Below are 6,778 nucleotides of genomic sequence, written 5' to 3' on the forward strand. Positions count from 1 at the left end.
TTCTAGATATTTTCCTTTTTAATTAAAGTGCTTCAGGAGATAACAGCATTATCAGTGAACATGTTGCTGACGTATTCACAAATTAAAACCCTCTGCGGACAAGTGTCATGTTCTCCACGCAGTGACTGCGGACACCCTCCCAGGATGGCTAACGTGGACTTACCCACAGCCTCATGTAGGGGCTCACACACTGGAGGGTTCGCCTGGGCTCCCTGGCATGTGGGCTGGCAGCCAGCATCAAGAGCAGTCCCCAGCAGGCTAGGAGGAACTCCATGTGATGGTCTGCAGCTCAAGCGCACTTGCTGCTTCACTTCCTGCCTGCCAGTCCACCCACCCTGTGCGCACCCTGACCCTGTGAGCCGTCAGCCACACACGTGAGCAGCGATGCACCTCAGCGTGTACTTCTGCGCCCAGAGAGCTTAAAGGGAGACCTGCTGTTGACACGAATGGAACACTACGTGGTTTTAAAATCAGCGTATCTCTTTCCTGGAAAACTTGTCTTTCTATGCAAATCATATTCATATCACTTTAGGATGATCCAGGATTAATGAAATTCACAAAGCTATGCTCAATAAATCATGTTGATTACATGAGGATTCCTGTCCTGCTTTGGGAACATTTACAAGAAGCTTATCCATCACATGCGTGCATTCCTCAGGGGCTTTCTGTCAAGGCAGAAGTCCTGATGTCCTAAAACACAAAGAGGTAAAATCCAACATTTACTAATTATATTTTCATATGATTCCTTGTGACACAGCCTCCTGAAGAGATGCCAAAGGGCAGGGGGATAAGTTGCTGGACTGACTGGGAAAGGATTCAATGGTGTCTGCCCTGGGAGGGGAGCATTGAAAGTTGAAAAGCTTGCAGATGGAGATGATGGTTGTGGAATGCAAGACAAACAGAACGAGCTGACTGAATCACAAACTTCTCTAAAAGCCTACTTCTTGGGGGAAGTATGTGAGCCCACTGCAGAAGTCAAAGATGCTGACACACGAAGCCTTCGGGGAGAAGCAGAACTACCTGATGGCCCCGCGGCCTGTGGAGACGCTGCCAGTAAAACCTGGGGCGGGGACGGCACTCAACATCAGGGGAGAAAACAGCAAGCTGGGATGCTCTTGCTGTTCTTTTCAATTAAAAAATCAACCAATCATGAGCACAAATGGCTATGCCGTCTCAATAAATAAACCCCCTGTAGTTAACTTGTCATTTCAAACAAGGCCTCGGATGAAAAGGATAATTTTCTGCAGAGTGCGTGGCCATTTTCAGACTGAAGTTGTTTGGGAAAACCAAGAAACAGCCTTAGGAGAGGCCTGCTGAGTTCACACTGGCCGGGGCCTCTCCAAGTGGCAGTGTTCTCCATTGCCTGTACAAGGAACACAAGGAAGTAACTTCACAGGAAACACAGGGGAAAACATTCTGGGCAATACTTCCGTGTAACATGCGGTGCTGGGAAACAGGAAGTCCGCAAACCCTCCACGAAGGCGCAGGTGCTCTGACATATAAAATGTAAAATGCACACTTCATTTCAAAGTTGCTTTTACCAAACTTTGGATGGTTCCTAGGAACCCAGGGTTCTGCCTGTGACGTCATCTGGCCCCCTGTCCCTCCCTGTGATGGGTGCCAGCTTCTCACCCTTAGAGCCAGGGAAGGCTGGCCTGGGTCGAGCTGACTGCAACAGGCAGGGGACCTTCCAGCGAGCCTGGCCTGGATCCGTCCAAGGTCAACCAGGCAACCGGCTGACCGCTGGCCAAGGCGATGGATTTGCTTTGACTTAGATGCCAACCTCATGCAATCTCTATCTAGGTCCACAAGCTGCCAGAGTCTAGTCCTGAGCTATCCTCTATGTCCCAGGGCTGGGCCAGAACTCCCCTTGAACAAGCAGTCTCCAAGCAGGAGGCCAAGGCTGAGCGGGCAGGCTTGTGAAGCACCGTTGATCTGAGCCGACCTCCATCTGCCAGACAGCTGATGGGAAGAGCTCAGTGATTCTGGAGCAGCTCCTCCCAGCAGATGGGCTGGGAAAACACCTCTCTCTCCAGCCAGAGCTCATACGAATAGTGGAAATCTTCAGGCAGATCCAGCCTCTGTCCAGCACGCTCTGCAAGCAGTTATCCACAGTTGAGAACTCCGAGTCCCGGGTTCTGTTGTAGCGGCGGCTGTTGAAAGCCTCAATGTTGGCCCTCAGCGTGCATTCCTCTGCCTGGAAGTCCCACGGCCTGGCATCGATGTCGTTCCCGTAAGCCCAGTCGTCGTTCATGCGGTGGCGCACTTTCTGGTAAATGGCTGGCATGGTTTTCATGTTGCTCTTTCTCCACTGGCGCCCCAGGTACTTGGTCTGTATCTTCAGCAGCTTCAGGACATAAAGTTGCAGCATGGCCTGTTTGACCTTGAGGGCTCGTTTCAAGATTGGAGCTGATTTAAACACCACCAGCATCATGGTCCGGGAATGCTTCCACTTGGTCAGCTTGTTGAGCAGCCGCAGGAGGTTGATGCAGGAGAAGAGGTTCCTCCAGCAGAACTGGCTGTTGTCCCCCGCCTCCAGGCTCTCGGCAGTAAGCTGCGGCAAATCCTGGATGGTACAGCCAGGGTAGTCCAGGACGGTGATGCTGTTCTTGGCAGTGATGTAGGACAAGATGTTTTGATTGAAGAACTTCAGGATCAAAGGGATACAGCTGGCAAATACCAAATGTTGCGATACATATTCAAACTGGTAGATGTGGTTGAGTTTGAAGTGTTTGAGAAGGAGCAGGAGTAGGGCGGAGATGCTCTTGACAATGATCTCTTCGTGCCTGTTCACATCGATGCCCAGCTTCATGCTCTGAACTACAGAGATGGGCATCTCTTCAGGCAGGAAGTCTGCCAGGATGTTGATGGAGTCTGTCTTAGCCTTGGAGGTGGGCGCTGCAGCCAGCAGAATCTTAAGCAGAGCAATCATGTACTGGGGAAGGCTATACAGCATGCCCTGGTAGAGGATTTCACATGGTGTCTCTGGAACCACTTCTTCCCCCAGAGACATGGGACACTTCTCCAGCTCCTCCTCATTCTTGATCTGCACATCCACGATGGAGATATACTTGTGCTGCTTAAGGGTCTTCACACTCTCGTGAATGGGTCTAGGCAATCCAACCAAGGTGTCCATGTCCTGCCCCAGCGTGAAGCCGATGAACTTGTTCCTGCTCATCTCCAAGAACTGCTCCATGTCCTTCTGCCTGACTCTGGGGGCCCAAGGAAGGCCCTTGGGAAAAGCCACCAAATCAGCAGAGAGAGGTGCTTGCAAGGGTGGAGGAGGGACCAGCGGGTCCTGTTCCAGCAGGTCTAGCTCTCCATCCCTGGGAGGCTCCTCTTCCTCCTCCGCGGCTGGCTCTTCATTCTTGAAGAGATCCCTTTCATTGTAGATGTCCAGGCTGTCTTGCTTAGTGAGGAGTTGCCTTCGAGAACTGCGGTGTCCCCGCAGTTTGGAGGGGGGCGGTGCCAGCTGAGACTCCCCCAGATCCAGGGTGTAAGAGGGCGGGGAGGCAGCACGCATGCTCTTCACCACCTGGATACTGTCCTCAGGCAGCGGAGGCAAGCCCAGTTCTGCCCGCTTCCGGACTTTGAGCAACTGAAGATGCTCAAATCCATCAAGGGTAAACATGACCACCTTCCAAAGCAGAAGCAGGACCTTCTTGATGGGGAAGTGGGGGGCCAAGCCACTGCAGAACTTGGTGACCATGGAGAAGAGCAGAAGGGCAAAGGGTTCCTCATTATGCACAGAGTAGCTCAGCTCACTGCAAGGTCTGCTGGGCTGTCTTCCAGCCGTAGGAGTCGGTCTCTCGCTCCAGGTGGATATTTTCCACCATCAGGTACATGACACTCAGCAGCACCCGGAGCTCCATGCTGTCAGCGATGGACACGGCTGGTTTCCGAAGGGCACTGCTACAGGCCTGGCTGTTGTCGATTTCCACGTGGAGTAGCTCCAGGAAGGCTGAGAAGGTCCCCATCTGATACAGCAGGAAGCAGTTGTACCTGGACCAGTGTAGCATGTCCACCTCTGAGTCACATTCCCCAAAAGTGCCTGAAGGAGCAGACAGTGCCGCAGGCATGGGGGAGATGAGGTTATCACGTTCTTTCCCCCATGACCTGACAGAAGAGGAGCAGGACCCCCAAGAACCTCCTAGAATCAGTGCGGGAGAAGAGAGGCAATCTCCAGGGTTAGGTCCAGCAGACTCATCAACAGAATCAAATCCTGGGCAGTTGTTTTGGGAATTGATCCCAGGAATAACAAAATAGGGAAGTGAGGCTGGGGAAAGAGGGCCGTCAAGAGTTCATCGTAGGAACACTCTGGAAATTGTATGAAACACCCAACTCAAGAGTCCTGTCCTTCATCCTTCAAATAAATTTTTTAAAAGAAACAACTTTATAAAAATGAACAAGTAAACCTGAATGCTAGCTGAGCATTCAGTGATATTGGAGAAGTAACGATGACTTTTTCAATCTATGATAATGAAATTGTGTGTTGAAATTCAGAAGATCTTCCTCTCTGTCTCTTTCCCTCTCCGTTTATCTGACTTTCCAATAAAAAATAAAACTTTTTAAAAATTCCTTGTATTTTATTTATATTACAATGTTCACAATTCAATAGCTGGGAGCTTTTCCAAGCCCACCAGGCCAACAGTTTGGAAGAAGTGAGTTGAAAGGAAATGGGGTGTAGCTGAAACAAAGCTGGCATTGGCTGGTTAATGTTGGTCATGGGTACTTAGGGGACACTTATAGAGTCTATTTGCTTTTGCATTTCCCCCTAACCAAATGCAGAGGGAAAAGTCGGTAGGAATGACTCACCTACTCTGATGGCCTTCCAAGCGACTCCATCTGAGCCACATACCCACAGTCACACCTCTGCTCCTTGGCTTCTTAGAGTTACTCCTGCCCCTCTGATCCACCCAAAATCCTTCCTGCTGTTTGACCATATGGAGGTCTTGCCTCTGAAGACCTCTCCATTTTCTCTGATATTAGATACTATCCTCAAATACTACAATACTCACTATGGTTTTAGGAACCACTTTTCCCACCTCTCAGGGAAGCTGAACCCACCATTCATGCCTCTGTTGTAATTTCTGAGACTTTATGGTATACTGATCCTCTCTTCCTCTTTCTCCACCTCCCTCTCTTCTTCCCTTTTCTGGTTCTTCACATAGTTTTCCATCAAAAACAAGCTTCCCTCTAAGCTTTTACTTGCTCTTTATTTTGTCAAGCTAAATGTCATCATCAGTCTTCAGTTTTGGGATTTTCATCTCTAATCATCTCATTGAATATTCCTAAAATCAACAATGACCCATAAAAATCAGTGACCCAAAGACTACCAGGATCAAATGACATAATACCATCTTACATGGTCTCTTAAAAATACTAATGTAAGGGCCCAGCGTGATAGCGTAATGGTTAAGGTCCTCGCCTTGAACGTACTGTGCGATCCCATATGGCAACGGTTCTAATCCCGGAAGCTCCACTTCCCACCCAGCTCCCTGCTTGTGGCCTGGAAATGCAGTCGAGGATGGCCCAAAACCTTGGCACTCTGCACCCACGTGTGAGGCGCAGAAAGAGGTTCCTGGCTCCTGGCTTCGGACTGGAGCAACACTGGCCGTTGCGGCCACTTGGGGAGTGAATCATTGGACGGAAGATCTTCCTGTCTCTCCTCCTCTCTGTACATCTGCCTTTCCAATAAAATAAATAAATCTTAAAAAAAATACTAAGGTAAAGCACTGATGAGTCTGAAAATTTTTTTGAGAAAACCTTAAATATGAGTGAGCTGAAATCCACATACAAGGTCTATAGCTATGGCCAGATGTTAGTAGATCTTACACAACAGAATTTTAGAACATGTAACTGAAAACTTCAGAAGCATTCCATCAATCATATAGTGATTTCAGGAGACACGGCTACACTTTGTCTATAAATTAGTGGTGGATACTCATGTTCTTGGGACGACAGTACAAACACAAAGGGCTACCTCGCCACTGAGAGAACAACGGCATCCATGCTGTTTCTTCCAAAGCCATGCGACTTAAAGGAAGTGTAAATAAGCTCTTTATTTATAGTACTCAAAACTCATTATTTATAGTACTCAAAGCTTAAGAATGAGAATGAACTCATGTGTGTCCTGAGTAATTAAAAGTATTTAAAAGGAGAGTTTATTCTGGCAGAAACAAACATCAGTCAGTTTAGTCTGTGTAGTTCCATGCATACAGTATCAAAGTGAGACAAACTAATTATAAAGTAGGTCAGAACAGCTGTTCCCACAGGCTGAACATATGCAGGGGGCAGGTGAGAACCTTCCATGATGCTGAAAGCACTTAATATCTTAAAGGGAGCAGAGTTAACTGGCTGAAAATGTAAATGAACATTCTTCAAGCTGTATATCCAAGATGTGTGTATGTGTAAAGCATGTAATATTACATTAATTAAAAGCTAAGTCAAAATATATTCCTTTTCCAAAATAATTATTTTTTTAAAAGACATCAGTTGGGCCCAACATCCTTTGGCCAAGAGAATGGTTAGTGCAATGTGCCTATGGCATTAAAACTTAAATCACCAAGTGAGCCAAGACACTCATAATCCATGCTTACCAAACTTGCACAGTGAGAGAGATCATATCAGACACCAAGGGTAGGATGGAATGAGTCTGTATTAACCAAGCTTGGCAAGGCAGCTCCTGCTATACTCCAGGAACCACCGCATTGCACGACCAAAGTCAGGGGGATTTTAGGCTCTCATTGACACAGCAGGCATGGACTTTCAAGCAATT

General features: G+C 48.0%; 1 pseudogene; it reads right to left on the bottom strand.

Annotated features, from left to right (window-relative positions):
- Positions 1 to 1,852: 1,852 nt before the first annotated feature.
- On the bottom strand, positions 1,853 to 4,079 carry LOC131483073 (striatin-interacting protein 2-like; annotated as a pseudogene).
- Positions 4,080 to 6,778: the final 2,699 nt, after the last annotated feature.

This window comes from Ochotona princeps, chromosome 23 (assembly GCF_030435755.1).
Source record: "Ochotona princeps isolate mOchPri1 chromosome 23, mOchPri1.hap1, whole genome shotgun sequence".
NCBI lineage: Eukaryota > Metazoa > Chordata > Mammalia > Lagomorpha > Ochotonidae > Ochotona > Ochotona princeps.